We start from the raw sequence: 21,768 nt of genomic DNA on the forward strand, positions 1-21,768 counted from the left end.
CCAAAGAAATGTAAATTGTGAGCTTGTTGGCTGCACCTTAGTGCTGAGCATCTGCTTTGCGCCCAGCTTTCTGAAGGAGGTGGGAGAATCCTTTGCAGCCTGAGTAGGGCAGGAGGGGCCGAGGGTGGTCCACTGGGGCACCCGGAGCCGGGAGGAAGATGCCAGTCTGCAGCATTTCCACACTGCAGTCTGGGGAGTTGGCTGAAAGCAGCGAGGGCTGGCGCTGCCTCCCAGCTTTGTTGGGCGGCACCAGAGGGCCGTTTTGCTGCCGCCCGGGGAGCCCGCTCGCCATGGGCAGCAAGAGGGAGGTAAAGTAAGGGCTCTGGGAAGAAATGCTGGGACTGCCCAGCTTAACGCCTGCACGAATGAGATCTACTGTGTGCGTGGGTTAAGGGTACTACTGCCAGTGGGCAATCTGTGGGACACAGATGCTGATAGGAAATCCAGATTCAGTTGTTTACAGGAAATTTGCTGTGATTTCTCGTAGCTCCTGCGTGTCCCAGTGTTTGGCCGTGAGGGGATCGTAATGTATTGCTCCTTCACCTTTGTGCTGACAATCCAGACCGCGCGTTTTCTTTGGAGCATTTAGGCACTGTTTTAAACCGTCGATAACTGCAAGGGTTGAGGCGCGCTCTCACGTCCCGACGCTCTCCAGGAGCGCTCGCGGATAGGAAGAGCCACGCGCCGGCTCTGATTTACGTCGCTCACTCCGCTCTGCTCCGCTCAGCGAGAAGCGCTCGAGCTGCCGGCAGCGGGGCCGGCGCTGTCCGCCGCTCCTGGAGCGCGCGTGCGGTGCCACAAGGGCGCGCGCGGGCCGGGGAACGCGGCGCGGCCGTTGCCGGGGGCGGTGGCCGTTACCGGGGCGGGCCCAGGGTGGCGCGCGCGTGCGGGGAGGGGCGCGAGGCGTATCCTGACGAGCCGCCGCGCCACCGCAGCGTCCCGCGGTCGCTGCCGCCCGCAGCCTTCCTCCCTTCCTCTCTTCCTCTCTTCGTCCCGCTTTCTGGCCCGGCCCGGCCGCAGCGAGGTAAGGCGGTTTCCCGCTCTCCGCTCGGCACCTGCGCGGGGCGGTGTGAGCCGGAAGCGGCGCCGAGGAGGCCCGCCCGCCTGGAGTTTCTTGCCGCCGCGCCGGAGAGGCGGGTACTCTGGGGCCGCTCGGCCGGCGGCACGGGGACGCGGCGGGGCTCGGCCCGGCCCCGCTCTGCCCGCAGCCGCCCGCCCTCCCGCGGCCCCGGCGGGCGTGTGCGGAGCGGAGCCGGGCCGTTCGGCGGCGGCCCCGGCCGTCGATGATTAACCGCGCCCGGGAGCGCGGCGCCGGCTCCTGCCGGCCGCAGCCCCGGCTGCCCGGCGGCCGAACGCGCTGAGGCGGCGCCGCGTTCGCTTCTGTAGCGCTGCTTTGCGCTTCCGCGCGGGCCGGGGAGTACCGCGGCGAGGAGGGACGGAGGTCGCTGTGCCCTCGCGGCTGTCTCTGCACAGCCGTCGAAGGCTTTTACTCGTCTGCGCCGCGATCGCTGCCCTGAGGTGCTCGGGGTCGTTTATTCTTAACGTCTGCTGTCTCCCTTACTGTGCCTGCACGGCGCGGTGTGCGGCTCGCTGGTAGCAGGCGGGCTGGCTGTGTGTTACCTCTGGCACGGTGCGGCGCTGCCTTTGCTGAGCTGTAAGCGGGCGGCATACGCCTCTTCCCCACCCTCTGCCCCACCACCCTGCGGTGTGAATCACTAGCAGGCTGCTTTCACTGGCAGAACTGAGAGGTGTCGCGGGTAACCCTTCTGTTCCGTTGCAGGTCATGTTCCCCGGATCGGTTTGGTTGATTCTAGCTTGGAAATGCGTTAAGCTTTTTGTGCATGGAGGGAACTGTGGTTTTTCTTGTGGGAATTCTTTTCTGGTAACTTTTTGATTTGAATTCCCTGCATATGTTATGGAGCATCTTTCTCCCTTTTCCTCAAAATGCAATTATTCAAGGAGACTAAACTAAAACTTTATAAATAGAGTGGAAAAGAATGTTGTTTGCCAAATTTCAAGGCTAGCCAGGGATGGATCTGCACTGGCCGTGAGAGGAGCCCTGTGGGTAATGACCTGTTGAATGCTGCTAGCTGGATGGAGCCTTTCAGCTGCCCTGAGCAGGGCGCTGTGCCCCGGCCACCATTGTTTCTGTGGATGTGGTCAAAATGTATAAACATGGAATGATTTTCCAGGTTGGAACAGGTTGAGCTTTGTGAGGCTTCATCTCAGCCTGCTGGAGCTGAACGCTGCTGCTAGGGTGAGCGTTCTCCCACAAATTGTGATATGGGAGCTGAAGAAATTTGGCCTTTTAGAGGAACAGGAAGCTCTGTTAAATGTAAGGCGATGCCAGTCGAGATAATGATTATACTGTATCAGGTGCTGTGTAAACATGTAACAGGGCAAGGTCACTACTCTGGAAAATTTACCGCTTAGGAAAGCATTGTGATTAAGATGAAGGAAATTAAATACCCTTTGAAATGTTTTCAGGACTGCTTCTAGCCAAAAGGTCTGCTTCCACAGCTGTGAGCATGGCAGCTGTTCTGAACTTCATTTACCCGGAGAAGGAGCGTGTACATGAGGATCTTTGTGTTGTCTGACATTTAGTAATGAGCCTAAGCATTCAGTGCAATGCCTCTGAGTACCGTCTGTGTTGGAGAAGGTTTGCTTCTCAGTCTAGATCAGTTTTTCTTTCCTGACCTTTCTCAAGGAAATGGTAACAAAGCTGTGGCAAATCACTGACTTGTTGTTTTCCAAGTTTTAAGGAAATCTGTGGCCGGGAATGAATCCTATGGTCTGGGTCAGTTTTTAAGAGGGAATGCAAGATTATAATGTCTTGAACTGAGTTTCACATGTTCTTTGAGCTCTCTTGTAGCAATAGTGGAATTAACAAAGCCATGCCTTGTCAGTAGTTACAGCTATTAATTCCCCCACATCATTGCATTTGTGTTCCATTTCACCCATGCATTATTTCTGTTGTCATTCTAGGCCCCGTGTTTAACTGTGTTTTCAGTGCCCAGGCCTGAGAGGTCTTTGAACACTGTTAAACAATGCTAGTCATCCAGGATAGAAAGAAATGCTCAGGCATTGCCTAAAAACAGTCTGAAGTGGTGCTGTATGCATCCAGAGGAAAGGCCAAACTCCTCACTGTGAACTGGACAGTTTCAAAAGGAAAGTGTGTAACTATTAGGAGCAGGAGGCGGTGAGGCTTTGCACAGAGATCAAGGGAAGAAGAACAACTAGTTGGTGATTGTAATTAACTTGTAGATAATGTTAAGGATTTGTTGTCTGTGCTGATCTGGAGAAACATGCTTTCCCACAGCTATTGCTGTTGTCTCCTCCATCCTCCCTGGTTTTGTGTTCTGTCCCCATCCTTGTGCTTCTCCACCCTTCTGTCTTTTCTGCCTTTTTCAGGTGCTCCACCAATTTTCTCAAGTTTTCCCTTTCCTATACGAAAGATGTAAAATGGTAAACTTCAATAGCAAAGTGGATTTGTTTTAGTCTAGACTTCTGGTAGGAAGGTCTGCCACCTTCCTCCTGCTAATTTGGAAGAGTTATTATATCGAAGAACTTGACCCTGAACTTCACCAAGATTAGCAGGGGGCTGCGGAGTTCTCACCTGTTTGTTTCTGAGAACCTTGAGCTTCTGGAAGATAGTGCAGGATTGTTCTGCCTCTGCATTTGCTGTCCTGGGGATGAGAAATGATGATGTACTTTACTTGCAGGTGTATTTGGCACGCCAGGACTTCTGTTTCAAGTGTATGTATAGTTCACAGTTGGACTAGATGATCTTGGGAGGTTCCTTCCAACTAAACTATTCTATTTGGCATGTTTGTGATTCTCACAGCAGAGCCTTTAGCTCTGGTGGTGCCATATGGTATTGCAGCAAAGCCTGGCTCCTCTCTTGGTGTGAGTTGATAAGGTGGTAGGGAAGGCTGCATCCAGCTCACACTTGCAGTCTTCACCAGCAGTGTGCACAAAACATATTGCTTAATTTCAGGAGAGGTTGGGAGAGCACGAGGAATGGGAAATTTGGGATGCTATGGTGTGAAAACCATTATTTCTGACCATTTTGTTTCACAACACGTGGGTGGAACAGATGGGTGAAGAGGGCAGGTCTAACAGCTGGGACTTTTGGTTCTGAGTGGAAGTGTGGTAATTCCCCTAGTTCTGCTATATGGATTAGAAGAAATCTGTTTTCGCTTATGAGCCTCCACTGTCTTTCCTGCCTAAAGTTTGTGTATGCATTTGCATGTAAGGCCTCAGAACTGAAGTGTGATTGGGGTGGAAGGAGAAGAGAATGTTTCCCTACTCATGAGAAGTCATCAGACATAACTGACCCCTGTTTTTGTGATGGACTTCACAAATAGACTTCAAAATTAGTTAAGAGTCAAATCCTGGTTTCTCAGTTAGAAAAAATCTTTTTTAATGAGGAGGTCCCCATAGGAAATTTGCTCTATTACCAAGTGATTGTTAAACAGCAGTCACAATGCTTTGTTGTTATCCTGGAGCAATTATACTTTTCTTAGACTTTGTACTTAAAATGCTTCCAACGATTTTTCCATTTAGATGAGGCAAACAGTGCTGCAGACCCTAAATAGGGTTTTGGAATAAAGTCGAAGTTCTGTATGTATTTTCAACTCATCTTGTAAAACAACTAATATAGAATGCCTGCCCATCCTTTGGGAATACAGAGAGGTTAATCTAAAAATACACTCGGTATACTCACACTAGGAAACGGTTGTAACATAACATTTTCAGAGCTTATTCCTTTCTTGGTTTGCTCTTAACTGAAGCTATACAGTTTCTCCCAAAGACATGAGTTACAAATGAATCTGCAATACTTTGTGACTTCTAGTCCTTTTCCTTCAGACAAAAGGCCCTTTCAATGTATTGTTACTGATTTTCATGTGGTCATTCAAGAAAAGGATAGTGATTGGCCTTCATAATAAGCCTTTCAGCACCCTCTCTAGTGGCTTGCTGACTGAAAAGATGCCCATGGCTGGATACTGTATCCAGCCTTTAAATTACTGGTGGATCTAATCCTCTAACTACTGAGGTAAGAGCTGAAAGGGAAAAAAAAAAAAAAAAAAAAAAAAAAAGCTTCACCCATGTGTGAATATCAATATATACCAGCTCAGAACTGGAGACAGATTTTGGTCTGTGTAAACTAGCGTAGTTTTATTTATTTTGATGTTCGTTGGCTAAAGGCCTGTTTGGTTTTGTTCTGGTGTTGTAGGTTTTTTAAGTTATTATTATTATTATTTTATTAAGTGGTAGGTAACTTAAACCTGACGTTTCCATGAGCTGTGTTCCTGTAAGCTGGCTGGCGTGGTGGCAAGCAGTGTTATCTGATTGTGCTGTGCACGGCTGAGCGGACAGTGAGCATGATTTCCTGAAGGTGTGACTGTCCTGTAAAGTTGTGGCTATGTTATGAGTTAGCACTAAGGGAGCTGCTACAACTGTCCTGTCAGCAGTGCAGTCTCACTGAGCTTTGGTGCTGGTGAGGCCTGCCTGCCTGGCAGTGCTTCAGAATAAACATCCTCTGCTTCAGGGTAGGTGGGTGGATGGCCATTGCCCCAGCAAAGTCTGTACAAGAATTCACAATGTTTGCTGAACCTTGCCTGGAACAACATCAAAAGATAGTATTTGTGCTTATATGGGGACTGCTGAATCACTGAACCTCTGACTGACCGCCTGAGGTGAGCAATGAGTCAGCTCTGGGAGCACAGCTAAAGGCAATTCACCTGTGCTACTGGAAGGGGTGGAGCTTGGCTCCCCATTTAAGAGCTGACTGCCACTGGGGGAGGATCTCTTTTTGGAGATCGCTCCTCTTGGAGTCTTCTCAGCGAGCCCAAGACAAGGGTAAGCTTTCCATCCATTCTTCTTTAGCATGATAACCTGTTTAGCCTAACTTTCTTGTATATTTCTTAATTATAACATCCATATATTCATTGATTATACAGTGCTGTGAGACGTTTCTCGGTGATGGTAATTCTTCTGGTGTTTTATTGCAGCTAATGGTGTAGGACACTGGGACTTGAGATCTTCTGAGATTAGGTGCATCTGCCAATAAGGAGTATCTGGGCTTCAGATGTCTCTCAAGCATATACTCAGATGGTCACTTCAGACTGAATTACTTCTTCATAACATGTAAATAACGTTTTTCGGATTGTACTGGTTTATGTATATGTCCCACATATGCCTTCTATTTCTCTTGAACAATTCACTTCTAATGTTTAAATGAATTTCTTGTGTGATGGCTGGTGCCTAATTAAATGTACCAAAAGCCTTCCGCGGCAGTCTGAGTATGGTGGCACTCAGACAAAGTGGGACTGTGATTTGTAATAACCATGGAAAAACCTGCAAGTGTCAAAATGCCATCATTGCAGGAATTGTCATGCTGTGTTGATGGAGGGAATAACTGCCTTATGCATTCATACTAGTCTGTATGGGATTTGATTTAGAACTTTCAGACTTGGTCTGAATAAAGTGTTGCCTTTTTGTAACGCTGCTTTCCAATAATAACTTACTGCTGACTGTAAATTGTTTTGAGCTGGCTAGTTTAAGCTGTTGGCATGAATTTGTCCTTCAGTATTAGGATCAGAGCATGCATTCCTTGCATGCAACTCTGGAGCTGATGAGGAGAGTGATAGCGTGAAGGCAGAGTGATTATACAGCACTCAGATGGGGAATCTTTCACAGCTCCTGTGGCTTTCCGTGTACTGGGGCTGCTTTGCTACTGCACTGGGAAAGGGAATCTATTTCTCATGAAAATCCCTAAAGAATTTGAGAGCTTTTTCCTCCACAGCCAAATTACATTGTGTACAAGCATGGCGGAAGCTAGAACAGGTGGCATGATGCATCTGGGTAACAGAGAGGCAGCCAGATCAGGAGCGCGAAGGCAAGATGAGCAGAAAGCGTTTGGAAGATGGGCTCTAATATCATCTCTTGTCTGACTGTTCTGCAGCTTGGTATATTTTCCAGGGTGTCTACAAAGTGAGGCAAATACAAATGAAGTAGAGCAGCTGCTGTGGCTGTGGTTGAAAAGACCTATAATGAGAGGGGAAGCCCCTGGGGGCTGAAAGGAGCACTGTCAGCCAGAGCGCACCAGGTTCTCAACTGTGGCTTTTGAGGTACTCCTGTGGGAATTGGTGCTTGTGAGGTAGTAATAGTGGTGGATTACAGCAAAGGTCTCTTTTGTGTGGTGGTAATACAAGATCAGGGCTCAGTGTGTTGGGGGAAGCCTTTTGCTGAGCAGATGCTGAGCTTTATATCTCAGTGTATTTATCTTATTTATCTTAGTTTATTACAGTCTTATAGTCTATATCTTATAATAGTTTATTTATCTCATTATTATTTATAGCTCTAGTATTTATCTGTGTGTGAAAAAGGGCTGTGGATAGCATCCTACATTATCTGTCAAATGCTTCATGCAGGAAATCATCAGTGAAGTTGTACTTCTGTGATACTGGTGTTAATTCTGTATCTTGTCTTATGATTTTTTTAAATATTTCTATTAAATTATCCTCTCTTTTTGTTGTACTGCTATTTTTGGTACAAGGTGGCTCTAACCATTGAAGTGTCAGTGATGTGACATTGAGTCTGCATCACAACACCGTGTGTGACCTCGCAGTTTTTTCCTCTTGGAGGTATAAACCCTTCGTGTGTCTGAAATAAATAAAATCTTGGTGCTCTGCAGCTCAGTTCCTGAGGAAGGGATATTTCCCTCCAAGGCCCTGTCAGCACTTTAGCTATGTTAGCAGTTTTGCAGCACTTCTGATGTGAATGGGTGTTTGACTCTGTGTGGGAATACCGCATGGTAAGCAGCTGTGGAGCAGCGAGCTGCCTTTCACTGGAATAAGTGCTCAGGTGCTCCTGTAGTGCACAGTCCTGAAACTCCTGGCAGCTTTGATCCTGCTCACAGTCCACAGAGTGAGTTGAAATGAAAAGTGCTCAATAATGTGAAGCATTTTAGTTGATTTTGTAATAACAAATAGACTAAGCTTACAAAAATAAGGAAATTCTGAGCTTGGCCAGACGTTGGACATTCTGGGAAGTCACTCTACTGTTGCCTGATCTTGCAACAGATGGTTATGGGTGCAAATTCATCCATTATGCTGCCATTCATTGACAAAGAATGACGGGCTTACCTTTCTCTTGGCTAATGGGAGGAGCTGATATTCCCATGTTAGCATTTTAACATAATTTCCTTGAGTTACGTTCTATCTGGCCCTAATCATATTTATTCATTTTGCAAGTTATCCTGCAGATGGGGAAAGGTAGGAAACTTCTAATTGCCATCCTCATGCTGGGTTTTCGGAGGTAATAACAACAGAAAGTTTTAATTGCAGTTGTGTGCAGTCAGGTTCTCTGAAGATTAGACTGCAAGTGGATGGTACCTTTCAATTCTTCTAAATGAGAGTTGCCAAAGAGTGAAACCAGATTAATTAAGCTATTGCAAGTGGTTTGTTAAGTGGAAGAGGGATCATTTTGCGGTTGCAATGTCTGTTAAACTGTAAAAGGTTAGTTATTACTAGATTGAATCATATCAAAGGAACAAAGTAATGTAAATGCAATTACATTGAATACCGCACTCTCGAAACATTCGCTATTTTAGTTGTACTGTCTTGAAGTTGAAAATAGTATCTTCTTTTTAGACACTATCTGAGACTGATATTAAAGTTTCTGTGAATTAGAAAAAAGACAAACCTACAGATTACTGTTACTAAAGACAAAGAAAGCAAGGATATTTTGTATCTCAGTACGGTGCTTAGTCCAAGCTCTGCCTTTCAGGCTCTGTATCCTCAATGTACTGCCAGGGAATTTAGAGTCCTGCTTTTCAGAAGCAATGTCGTAGAGGGCAGTGGTCAAATGGCATCATAGACTCATAGGCCGTGCCATTTCTTGCAGTGCCAGAAGTCCTAGTGTGGGTGACTCATTTTGATATCTAGAACTCTTAAAGTAGGACTCTAAGGTCATGCAGAGAGCAAGGCACTTGCAGACTTGCATTTCTTCTGACAGCTCTATGGATGGCACAGGGAAACCACTGGAGCTGGTGCCAGCTGGCAGCCAGTATGCTTTAAGAGCCTTCCTGTTGAGTGTGCTGACTTATTTTTTTAATATGACAAATATATACAAATAACTATGTATATTAATATATTCAGATATACTTAAAACTTGATTGTCTCCTTTAAATTTCTAATACTTAACCATAAGTCTTCAGTGCTGAAGGAAAACCTATCAGATAGGTTCCTTAGAGGCCCAGTGTTACGTACCACACTCTTTCATAGCTCACGTTTCTCTTTTGCATTTACAGTGTACTTGTTTTCAGGAGTGGGGAGTAACAGATCAGTTTTGACCAAAAGTCTGCACTTCGAGGTTTTTCTGGAGTTACTAACTTTGATTTTTGGGAACCAGGGTTGGTTTTGTTTTTAAAAGAAGGCTTAACGCAATAAAGAACAACAGTTTTGCCTTCATCTGCTACCATATTTAAACATGAGGGCTTAAAATAATTGTTCCTTTTCCAACTACATCTTGTGTAAAATGCTTCTTTCATACAAAATATTTGTAATGTATTAAAAATATCGTGGCAAAAAATCATCTTTGATGCAAGATTGACACAAGCATTTTATCTGAAGCCCAAGTTGGCCTTTAAACAGTTAGAGAAGCAATAATTTCCTGTATGAGAAGCTTGCCCCAAATCTTTGGGTGTTTTTTGTTATTCATATGTCATTGCCATGAAGTGTCTGCTTTGACATATAAATTAGCGTTTCATGGATCCTTTTGTTTTGGGGCTATGAGAGAAGTCTGCATGCTTTCCTCTGTGATGTGAGATACCACATGGGAGTGGGATCTCATTATGTCATGACTGAATCTAACCAAGGTTCCCCGGGTAGTTTGCTCCTCCTTCCTATTAAAACTTCAAAAGTCTTGAGCTGCATTTATATTTGTAAACTGATTTCATTGGACATCTTCATTACGATTTCATTCTTAAGATTTTGTATGCAACAACATAAGGGCATTTTTCCATTTAACATGGAGGGAAGTAAAGATTTGACTTCTATGTTAGAGTGTGCTTAATCCCGAGCACTTTGAAATATACAACCCAGAGCATGTGCTCTGTGGCTCTGTTCTGCTCTTGTACCTTGTATGGGAACTGTTGTATCATGGCCCCAGCTGAGCACCTGCGGAGAGGACCTGCTCAGCCCTGGGAGCACAGGTGAAGGCAATTCAGCTGTGTGACTGAAAGGGGTGCAGCCTGGCTGCACCTCTCCTAGACCCTGTTTAAGGGCTGACTGCCATTGGGGAAGGATCTCTGGTTGGAGATCTCTCCTAGGTGATGCTTTCCCGTGCAATCCTGGAATCTTCTGATAAAGGTGAGCAGTCTTCTTCCCTTCCGTTGTAGCACCTCTCTATTGTGCCAGTCCTTCTGTCATCATACCTCTATTGTAATGCCTTTCCGATTGCATTTATCTGTCCAACTGCTACATACCTGGAGGGGAAGAGAAGTGTGAAGCAGCTGGCTGGGAGTCCTTGGCCCTCGTTCTTCCTGCAAGAAGGGAAGATCCCATTAGCTCCTGGGCTGAATAGGTGCTCTCAGGGTGTGATGTGGTGCTAGCTCTCAGTTACTGTCTACTGAACTGCATTGTAAACTCAGCATCCATAGCCTTGATGCATTACCCACTGCCCACTGATTGTGTTCAGTAGGTACACTTTTCTTCTCCTAAAATTGTACTTCAGTCAGTTAAAAGCATGTGCGTTTAGATGTTTTCTGTCTGCTGTTTATTTAGATAAACAATGCACCAATTTCTTTTGAAAATTGTCATGAAAATACTTCTTTCTTTGTCAGACTGTGACTGTCTAGAAATGTATATACATGGGTGGCATTACTAAGAAAATGTCTACTTTGGTTTTGTTCACTGAAAAAAAAACAATTCCTTTATAAAGTGCTGGGAAAAAATATTAGATAGAGACAGTGCGACTAATTTATTTTCTGCGTGCAAAGTATGAACTACAGCTTCTGTCCTTCTGTTAGGAGGCTGAAGACAGATTACATGGAGGACGTGCCAGTTTGAAAACAGTGGTGATTGCACGTTAATTGGAAATGAGATATTCCAGCTGTCATTAATCTAGGAGCTGTAAAATTCTTAATTGTTCTGATTTACTGGAAGTGAATGGGAGGATAGTTTCTGCCCAGAAAATGACATTGTTATTTTTTTAGAGGTTGCATTTTTTTCCTATCTTCTTTAGAATTAATTCTAAGATTATTTTGTGTAAGCTAACATACATATATTTAGACAAGTCTGGGCTGAATTTTCTAATAAATCTGTGGCGATTATTTTCGACTTGTCAACACTGAGGCAATGCTTTTTTTTTTTTTTTTTTTTGTCTTTTTTGAGTTCTCCAACCTCTGCCAGAAAAGCTTTCTCTTACAGATTGGCCCCTCAGTGTGCAAAATTGGCAAGTAAAACTCACAATGGACTTGAAGTGACAGCAGAACTCAGCCAAGAGTTGGCGGTTTTCACACAGATGTATGGGGATCTGTAGAGTCCACAAACTGTACAGAATGTTTTTCTCAGTGTTCTTAGGGCCACTGAAGTCTGTAAAAATTGAGTTCCCTTTTGGCACCGAATGTATCCTGGCTCATCAGGGCATCAGTGATTGTGTTAACCAGGGTTCTCCAGCTTTGTGATGTTGCTTGGTTACTGGCATTCCCACAACTCTCAAATAAAACAAAGCAAATGTTGGTGGTTTTTTTAAGTTTCTGTTTATGGACTGGTCTACTGTACGGATCCAAACAAAACAGAACTGTAAATCCTCCTCAGCTTCTTTAATGATTTTTTTTTTTTTCTTAAGTATTCCATTTGGCTGCTTGTAAAGATTTTCTATTTTAAATATGTTTTTTCAGTATGTTGGACTACTTCTAGGATTCTGCACAAACTCATTAAATTCAGAAACTAGGATCCTGGCTAAAAGTAAGGGATAACAAATAATGGTTTTTGCTGTCAGGCAATCTGCTACCTATGGCTAGGAGGTTGTCTTTGAGGTATACTCTGTGCATCCTTTGTTGAGGGTGGGAAAAAGGGCAAAGCTTTGCTTGGAATGCTTGAGAAACTATTTTATTTAGTAATGATAATAATAAACAACTGGTGTAACTGTTTGACTGAGGATTTTGTGTCATTTTGAGTACTTGAGAATATAGCTTCAGCCTCCTGCCCCTAGGGTAATAATTTTGATACATGGGCTCATCTGTTTCAGTGAAAATTCTCATCTCCAGACCAGATAGCTGATCCTTGCAAAGCACACAGGCACTGAGAGCTCAGTGTAGCAGAGGTGCATGGGTAGTTTTTCTTTTGCTACCTCTGTCCCACAGAATAATCTCTGTCAAATGAAAAATCATCTTTGGGCTGAAAGATGTTACAAATCTGAGATGACATTATATTGATATGCTGCAAAGGATTTCTTCTTTAATGTAGTTGTTTCCAAAAAAGTCTCATCTTGGGAATTCTTACGTGTAGGTGAGTTTATTAGTAAGTAGTGAAAAGAGAGCTTTCTGTAAATCTGCTGGAGTCATCAAATGCTTGCTTAGAGTGAGTTACGTAAGTTCTCTTAGTGTTTCTGAGGGTAGAGAATTAAAAATAATAATAATTGGGGATATCTGTAAGTCAGCAAGAGATTGAAGGGAGAAAAAACCCACATCTACGTAAACATTCCCAACTGTGGAAGGATCTGTCAGAAGCATGGCTGTTGTAGGAAGCAGGCAGCAGTTCTCTTAGGCAGTGGAAATTCCAAGTGTTGCCTTACACTAATTGTCCAAGTGAAGGTGCTTTAGCAGTTCCCAGCCCTCCAACAGTTGTGTTTACAGGGTACTTTTGACAGGGAACTTCTAAGAGAAGTTTCTCATGTAGTGAGATACCAGGTGTCGTAATTGTATGATGTTGTTTTTCTAGTGTCATGAGGCTCACGTTTTTCTGTGTTCCAGGTCCATTCCAGTTCCATTTTGGTCAGTAGGAAAACGTTTAGGCCTTTGAGAGGAAAATGTTGACTGCTGTTGGATTAGTAGGAATAATTGAGTAAAATAAAGACAGATCACTGTTAAGGGAATAAAGGTACTTGCAGACTTTTTACATGTGGACTTCTTTTTTTTTAAAAAAAAAAAAAAAAAGAAAGAAAAAACCATCTGTGCTTTAGTTCAACTCAAAGCTCCCACAGAGCCAAGCAAAGTCTGATATGGGGGGGAAGAAAAATCATAAAGAATTCTGTCAGAGTCCTTTGGAACTTAAAGCTAATAGTGAACACCAGAGCTTGTCTGTTGTTTTTTTTTTTTTTTTAAACCATGCTATCTTGTGTTGGCTGGAACTGAGACCATGCCAGCTGTATCTCTGATTGCACTGCCTGCTTTCTGCTGTGAGAACCTTCAAGAGCAAGACCACACAACATTTATAGGTTTTCTTCCTTGTTCCAGCTGTTCTTCATTTACTGCAATTCCTGCCTGGATTGGATCAGTGCTGTATGTGGATCCTATCCTTTGCCCTACTGAGGTATTATTGTCATACTTATGTCGCTGGACAGAGATCTGGTGCAGGAGCTGGTCCAGTCCTAAAGCTTTTATTTTTTTGTTTCCCAATCCTAAAGTCAACAGATTCCTTTTGTTGTAAAATCTTTGGCAAATACGAGATAGAAGACAGTTTTACTCCTGGAGCTTGTGCTGTGTTATAACTGTATGCAAGTTTTGTTTTTGTAAGAAATACAGATTTTATGCATTAAGATGAATTGTCCTCAGCAGCTGGATCCTGCTGAGCATCTTTAAGACTGCATTCCCTGGTAGGAGCTAGAAACTCCAGTACACAAAATGAACCATCATGACAGCCAGTTTGACTTTGAGGAATGTTATTAAATGATAAAATACTGAGGTGCAAAGCAGCAATCTTGCAGTTGGGTTGAAGTGAAGCAGTGGCAGACAAGGAGCACCACTCACATCAGCTACATCAGAGCTGGCAGTCTTTGTTGAGCAAAAGGCTGGGACTAAACATCTTAAGACTTGGCCAATTGTGATGGATATCAAAGTTTGCTTTCCAGGTGCTAAACAATTGAGTGCTGGCAGTTAGGGAAGTATATTTGGCTCACGAGCTCAGGCCAAAACCTAAAACCAAAAAATGTCCAAAAAAATGTAATGCCAAAATTCTCAAGCAAATCTTGTTGTTTTTTTTTTTTTTTTTTGTAACAGCAGACTGTAAATAACCTCTGTACTTGGTCACATCAGCATGTGGTGGAAGGTTCCCTGCCTTCTGTGGACTCGTTCCTCACACTGCATGTTCCTTCAGCACTGACCTTTGTCACTCTGCTGTACTTAACACCTTCTGACCTGCCTTTAGGATATTTACTCAGAATTGGAGGTGCTGAAGGTTGTATTTACTGTTAGGATCTAGAAGGCTCATAGGGCTGCAGTGGAATCAACTGAGTGCAGTGTTCAGTGTTTGAGCTCTCTTGTGTTGCAGGTGTGTTATGAAACCTCAGGCTGAGGGGACAGAACTAGGCATCAGAAGAGAAGTAATAGATTGGGTTTTTCTGTTTTTTTTAATTTTTCAGAAGTGGAGAGAGCTGATCAAGGATAAAGACTCCTGTTCAGAGTGTTATATAGCTCGTAGACTTTTTGGGTCTGCTCTCTCGATCTATTAAGGTGCACATCTCTATGGACCACTGTTTTGGTCTACGTTGTATTAGTAATTGGTTCTGGTGTTCGTGTGTGCGATATGTCACATTAGTACTAGGATCAAGCAACTGTTAAAGAGTTCAGAGTTCAATGTGGAAGAGATTTAAGCGACTGATTTATTCGTATATTCTCCAAAGTTGTAAAACTGTGATGAGTGCTGATTCCTGCTGCTTTTCTTTTGGCTTATGTTTGGTTTTGCTGCTCTTACTCCTCACTGATATGAGGCCTGCGGGTCTGATATCTGAATATCTACTTCTTATTTCTTCCGTGGTTTCTTTATTTCTTTTCTCTGGCTTTATTTTTTTTTTTAAGGTTCTGAGGGGGTATTTAATGGCATTTCTTCCATACACATGGTCTTCATCAGCCATTGATTTGTTACCAAGGGATATGGGCCACTGTTCCTGAAGTGCCTGTTTCATCTGCAGAGTTACATCATTGTTTCCTACTTGATGATCGTCTTTTTTTTGTCTGAAAATACAAAATCACTTTAACCTACAAATACAAGAATCGACCTTTTCCTTTTGTTGAGAAATTGTCTTAAACATTTGCAGACTTCAAGCTACAGTATTTCACTTTTATATTATGAAAGAAAATAAGGTTCCTTTTAACTGTTGTACATTTACTCTTAATTTCCTTTTGTCTCCCTAGAGTCATTATTTCCCGCATAATGTTTTCTTTAATAATATGTCATGGAACACAGAATGAGGACAAAATGGTAGATCAGAAGATAGTGAATTATGGAGAGATGTCCCTTATAATTTCTTTTTCTTTTTTTCTTAAAGGTATTGCATCTCATTTGGTCAAACTTGATTTATATAATGTTTGGGAAGAAAGAACCTTTCCAACATCTGATAAAACATTGTTTTTTTTTTTTTTTTTTGTAAATTTCACATGTCTTATGTAGCTGTCTTGGTTACTTTGTCTTTTTTATGGCACAGTAGTGCAAAACAAAGACTTTTGACTTCGATTTTTTGCTTGTGTTTCTTTGTCCTTTAAAATAGTCTTCAAAAGTAACAACCTTCAAAGTACAAGAAATACAATTCTAATTCAAATAATTTCATGCAGTGATCATATTTCATACCTGAGGCCACATTAACAGTGGACTTCTATGTTTATCTGTCACTTTAGTCACCAGTATTTTGTGAAGTTCACAAGGGTGGAAATTGTCAGAATTCACTGATCAGGGAAAAAAATCTGTGTATCTATATTTGAGATTGTAAATTTCCACTTGTTTGATTTCCAGATTTTAATTTTCCTCTGAAGTTGGAAAGGAATCTCTCCCACAACTTGGCTTGAGGGAGAACAAAACTGGCATTTAGCAGGGAGTGTGCTATGCTGGGGGAAAAAGAATAGCTAGGATTTCTTAGTACAATAATATGCATAATTTATCTTTTAAAATCCTAAAAATACCACCTGCAGACTACAGATGTTAGTGGAAGGAGATAGAGACCCATTCTTTTGCATAAGAAATGCAGTAACTACCAGACCTTTTACTGTCCAGTCTCAATTTAAGTGCTCACTGGACAAGAGAGATGCATGCAGTCTTGTTCTCGGCTCTTTCTTGTGTCTCTTTTTAAGGGAATAAAGGCTCAAGTCTTGTCTTTGTTTGCATCAAAGAACAAATTGCCAATAGGGCCCATAGGATGAGTATTCTGCCAAAAGCATGTGAGTTTTCTTCCTTCACCAGATTTCCTGCCCCTCCGTTTTCAGCTCTCAAATCTGTGCTTGCTGTGTAGATTTGACACCCAGAGCAGCTCTTTAACATCATGACATGTGTGAATACTTGTATTTCTTCAGTGAAGCATCACATTTTAAATTGCTCCATTCATCTCTTTTATTTTGAACGTAACTGTGACTCAGCAAGCCGTGCAGTAATATGTGTTTAGATTGCAGTGAACTTTAGGACCTAAGCTGTCAGAGCCTTTGTTCTGGGGGGTTTTGCTGGGTGAAGTGCTTCAGGAAACACCTGGCTCTTCCAGAAGCAACTAAGAACTTTCTACATTGCTTTAAAATAAAACCTGTGATCCTGATAGGACTTCCTTGCTTTGCTATAATCTTTGGGAAAATGTGATTACAAAATGCTTAAACAGAAACAGTCACATATCTTCTAATGCAGAAGGAAGAACTCAATTTGCAAAGGGAAACCATTTGTACTGGCTTAGGAGAGGCTGGTTTCAATGACTGTATATTCAGAACTGTGATGTGAAAATTCCGGGGTTAGGCTGGGGCTGCTGAACAGATCTTATTCCTGAGCAAACAAGGACCAGTGTGCCTTAAGTGGCAACTAGGAATAACATCCTGCACACGTTGTTGGGTTTGCAGGCTGACTTCTCTTTGCTGCAGAAAAGAGGACAAAATGTAGCTATTAATTCTGTTCCTTTATTTTTTCCCCACCAATGAAACGAGGAAATCAGAGTCTATCCATCAGCATATGGGCATGCAGCTGTCTATGTAACTGTATGTTTTTAACTTTAGGAGAGAATTACTCTAAAATTTCTATGGAAATCAGCAAAGGCCTTGTCCTGCAGGTGAAGTGCTGGTGTCGCTCTTTGAGTTTCCCTTTGTTTCACAGAATCACAGAATTGTAGGGGTTGGAAGGGACCTCTAGAGATCATCGAGACCAACCCCCCTGCCAAAGCAGGTTCCCTACACCAGGTTGCACAGGTAGGCGTCCAGGTGAGACTTGAATATCTCTAGAGAAGGAGACTCCACAACCTCCCTGGGCAGCCTGTTCCAGTGCTCCGTCACCCTCACCGTGAAGAAGTTCTTACGCACATTCGTACGAAACTTCCTGTGCTGCAGCTTATGTCCGTTTCCCCTCGTCCTGTCTCCACGTACCACTGAAAAGAGACTGGCCTCACCACTATGGCCGCCACACCTCAGATATTTATAAACCTGGATCAGGTCCCCTCTCAGTCTTCTTTTCTCAAGGCTAAACAGACCCAGTTCACTTAGCCTTTCTTCATAGGGGAGATGCTCCAGGCCCTTCACCATCTTTGTGGCCCTCCGCTGGACTCTTCCCAAGAGATCCCTGTCTTTTTTGTACCGGGGAGCCCAGAACTGGACACAGTACTCCAGATGAGGCCTTACCAGGGCAGAGTAGAGGGGGAGGATCACCTCCCTCGACCTGCTGGACATGCTCTTCGTAATGCACCCCAGAATGCCATTGGCCTTTTTGGCCACGAGGGCACACTGCTGGCTCATGGCCAACCTGTCGTCCACCAGGATGCCCAGGTCCCTCTCTGCAGAGCTCCTCTCCAGCTGCTCATCCCCCAGATTTTCAGTTCACTCAGTGCTCTTGAGTTAATGATGTTGCTTATTAGAAGATGGTCACACTGAAACTATGCTGGTGTTGTTTAGAGAGATTGAATTAGTGACTCCTGAATTACTTTGTTGCACCTACAGCCCTCTTGCTTCTCTAGGTAGAACAGTTTGCATTATCCAAAGTTTATCTTTATTTACAGCTCAGATACTTGAATGTAAGGTACTACTCTAGTGTGCTGACTAGATTGAATTTAAAATATGAAACTGTTCTGTGAAAATGGGTATCCTTCATCCATTTGCTGCTGTCAACGTGTGTGGGTGCTGACAGATGCCCATACCAGTATTTACAGGGTTTATCTTCACTGCCATACAAGCTTAGGTAGTTGCCTAAGACTTGTTATTAAATCCGTTCTTGACTACACATGCAATACTCTCACTTAAAACAAATCTGTTCTAAGAAATCACCCCCTGTAAGGAGAGATCACTAAAGTAAGCAAAAATTGAGTTAGTTGGTAAGTTTCTTTATCTTCCATCTGTCTTTGCAGGAGATACAGACCACTGGAGAAGACAGAAAAACAAAAACAGAAACTGGAGACATTCACAGTGGTAAGATATCTTTCATATTTCTCTTTGCAAATCATCGTGACTGAGCTTACCTAGTCACATGCCAGAAACTCCTGTCACACTTTCAATCTATCCTTTACAGCTAGGTTCATCAACTTTCTTGACCTGTTCTACTAAAGCTGATCATAGAGGAATATGCCACATACCATAGCAATGACAGAATAAGAAACAAAAAGGAGAAACAAAGACAAATGCAACAACTGGGAAACATATTTTAATTCCTTCCTTTGTAGCTTTGACTTGTTACAATGATACAGATTAGTGGCAAAGTGTGCTCACGTTTGCACGTTTATGTGATGAGTAACAAATATAAAGTTTATTTATTCATAGATTCTATCAGTTCAGAAATAACAAGCCAGGAACTTTAGGGATTACTCTCACCATGGAAATGCAGACTATTTAAACATCACAGAAGATGCTTTTGTTCCTATTTTGTTTGTGGACCCTATCTTTCACCTCTTCAGTTAAATTTCTTTCCTTTGGCTTCTCTCTGTGTGTCACTAAGTTAATAATCTCTTAGTATAATTAATGCCCCACTGCTTCTTCTCATCCTTTTGTATTTCAATTCGTATTTGGAAATAATCTCTCACTTAATACTGTCCAAGATCATGTTCAGAGGGTGGTGAGAAAAAGACAGCTTCATAGATATAGGAAAAAAAAAAGAGGGGGGGGGGGAGGGGGACGGAAGGAGTGGTGTAGGAGTGGAGAAATTGAGACTCTGTGATTGCCTCAGTTCAGAGATAGCCTGAACCCAATACATTTTGACACTTGTTTTGAAGAAAACACTTCGTTTAAAGGTATCAGGTGATTCCTTCTGTTACTGTGTTAGAAAGGAATCAGTTTGTCTCTGTCCAGCATATTATGAAAGCATAAGCTGCAGTTCTGAGCCTGATAAGTGGGCTAGCCACCTTGCCTTTCTGTTCATCAAATGTCCTCAAGGTTCTCCAGTTTACTTGCAACCTAGGACATCTGGATTGTGTTCCTAATCAATAACTTACTGAGAAATCTTCAGTGAGTCACTTAATAGGTGACTCATTTTTTATATTAGTAAATTAGTTTAATTTTTATATTAGTAAAATACATAACAATACTATTCTTCTGCACTTGAGCATAGATGTTGGGAGCATAAATAGGTCTTGTACTGAGCTTTGTGAAATGCTCAGATGTTATTATAAAAGGCAGAAGGAGGACTCATTTGCACGTCCTTACGTGTCCTGCATGTAACATATTTCTGCAGTACTTCTCCTTTCTTAAGAATTTCTTTTTAACTTTTTCTAATGCATTTTTTACATGACAAAATGCCAAAGCATTTGGTGATGGAAGGCTTAGAGGGAGTTGCTGAATAGGTTGTCTTTTAGTTAATCATTTAGCATTTCAAATGTGGTAGCTGTGAGTAGTGTGACTTCCTCAAAGGAAGGAAGATAGATATGGGTGCTCAAAGTTGTTCCCACACATCTGCTGATCCTGAGAGTGGCCAAGTATGTCTGAAATATTGCTTGCCTGACTACTTACTACAACTAAGTGAATCATTGGGTCAGGTCCTGACCAGACCTTGAACTGCCAGAAACAGATGACCTGTCTAGAGAACTGGATACCTTGGAAGCATTTTTCCCCATGTCTGAAATGTTACACAACACAGGAATTTCTCAGAAGAACAGAGCTGGCTTTCAGTGATTTCAATTAAAGATGGTAATTTCTCAGCTGTGCTTGGCGTTTCACATCAGAATAACGGTCTGTGGCTCTGAAAATAGGAAGTTGTTGCTGGAAAGCCACTGGAGAGGCAGAGGTAAGGAGGTCAGTATATCCCTCAGACTAGTAGAGAGCTGGTTTTCTAGCTCTGAGAAACCTCCAGGTCTGTATTAAAAGGCGGCAGGTGTGTGCAGATCTTTCTTCTAGAAGGCCAACACTTCTAATCAATTCTGAAAATGTTTTCCTATAGTTTCTTTCTACCTCAATACCCATCAGTAAACTAATTTAGTAAAAATACTCTTTATCTATTTATATAGCTTAGCTACTTGGATTTAAAGTGCCATATAAGTAAGTATAGAAATGATGGAATCTTGCAGACACTGAATACTGGCAGCAGGTTTTACATCAGAAACCAAGAAGTGTATAGTACAGTAACCTGGCATGGGTTTTCTGTATGACTTGCTGTAGGTTCACGCTGTACAGCAGCCAAGCACTCAGAGTGGCTCAGTGTCTCTTCCACCCCAAACTGTTGGGACAGAGCGCAAAAATAAGAAGGATGAAAGTGAGAAGATTCATGGTTTGAGATAAAAATGGTATAACAGATGAAGGAAGGTTAGGAGATGGAGGGGAAATAACACAAGGAAAGCAAAGGGAATTGGCTCACCACTTTCCACATGCAGAAAGTTGACCCAGCTTGTCCCTGAATAACAGCAACCTTGTAAACAACAACAAAAAAGCTTCTGCCCCTGTTTTTATTGCTAAGCTTGATAGTGGATAGCATGAAATTATCCCTTCAACCAGTCCGGGTCAGCTGTTCCAGCCCACCCCTTCCAACCTCTTGCCTATCCGCAGCCTGTTTGCCATGAGGACAGTGTGGGTGAGGAGGAAGAGAGAGCCTTGACACGGTACAGGCGCTGCTCAATGATAGCCAAAACACTGATGTGTTATCAGCACTATTGCAGCTGCAGATCCAAAGTGCAGCACTGTTAAGAAAGTTGACCCCATCCCAGTGAAACTCAGTACACTTTTTAATGGAATGTAGTCCTAAACAATTACCCAAAGAACAAAAATCCTGTTGTAAGGTGTCCAGAAAAGAATTCTCTTGATTAAAATTATCTTCTATCTACAGATGTGAAATTTCATGTTAATATCATGAAAACTTCTGAAACAGTTCAAAAAGTGTGTACTTAGTTCATCTTTCTCTGAAGAATGTTTGAAAACTTTTATTTAAATTTCATGAAGTTCAGGAGTGCTTAAGAACTCTTCTGAATTGATTCTGCATATTTGACTTGACTGTTCTGGTGTTCTGCAAGAGCAGTTCTGAAGAAAGTTTTGGTGTTTGTACTGAGCAAGAGGTCTCAGATACAGGTAGTTATGGAATTGCCCTCAGGTGGATCTTGGCACTGCCTGTAGGAATATGTAATTTTCTGCCTTAAAATAACTTTTCAAGTTTTCTGAGATCATAATGATGCTAGACA

General features: G+C 42.7%; 1 protein-coding gene across 5 annotated transcripts in view; it reads left to right on the forward strand.

Annotated features, from left to right (window-relative positions):
- The first annotated feature begins 865 nt into the window (after window positions 1–865).
- The window catches only part of SPATS2L (spermatogenesis associated serine rich 2 like), a 75,708-nt gene continuing 54,805 nt past the window's right edge, over window positions 866–21,768 (forward strand). For 2 of the 5 annotated variants that reach the window (XM_085228290.1, XM_085228292.1), the window contains exons 1-2: window positions 866–1,024; window positions 18,523–18,583. The gene's annotated coding sequence lies outside the window, so the exon portion shown is untranslated. Of the gene's footprint in view, window positions 1,025–1,123; window positions 1,519–18,522; window positions 18,584–21,768 lie in introns of those variants that run through there. The other 3 variants (XM_085228291.1, XM_085228293.1, XM_085228294.1) reach the window with 2 other exon arrangements.

This window comes from Meleagris gallopavo, chromosome 7 (assembly GCF_905368555.1).
Source record: "Meleagris gallopavo chromosome 7, MGAL_WU_HG_1.1, whole genome shotgun sequence".
NCBI classification, from domain to species: domain Eukaryota; kingdom Metazoa; phylum Chordata; class Aves; order Galliformes; family Phasianidae; genus Meleagris; species Meleagris gallopavo.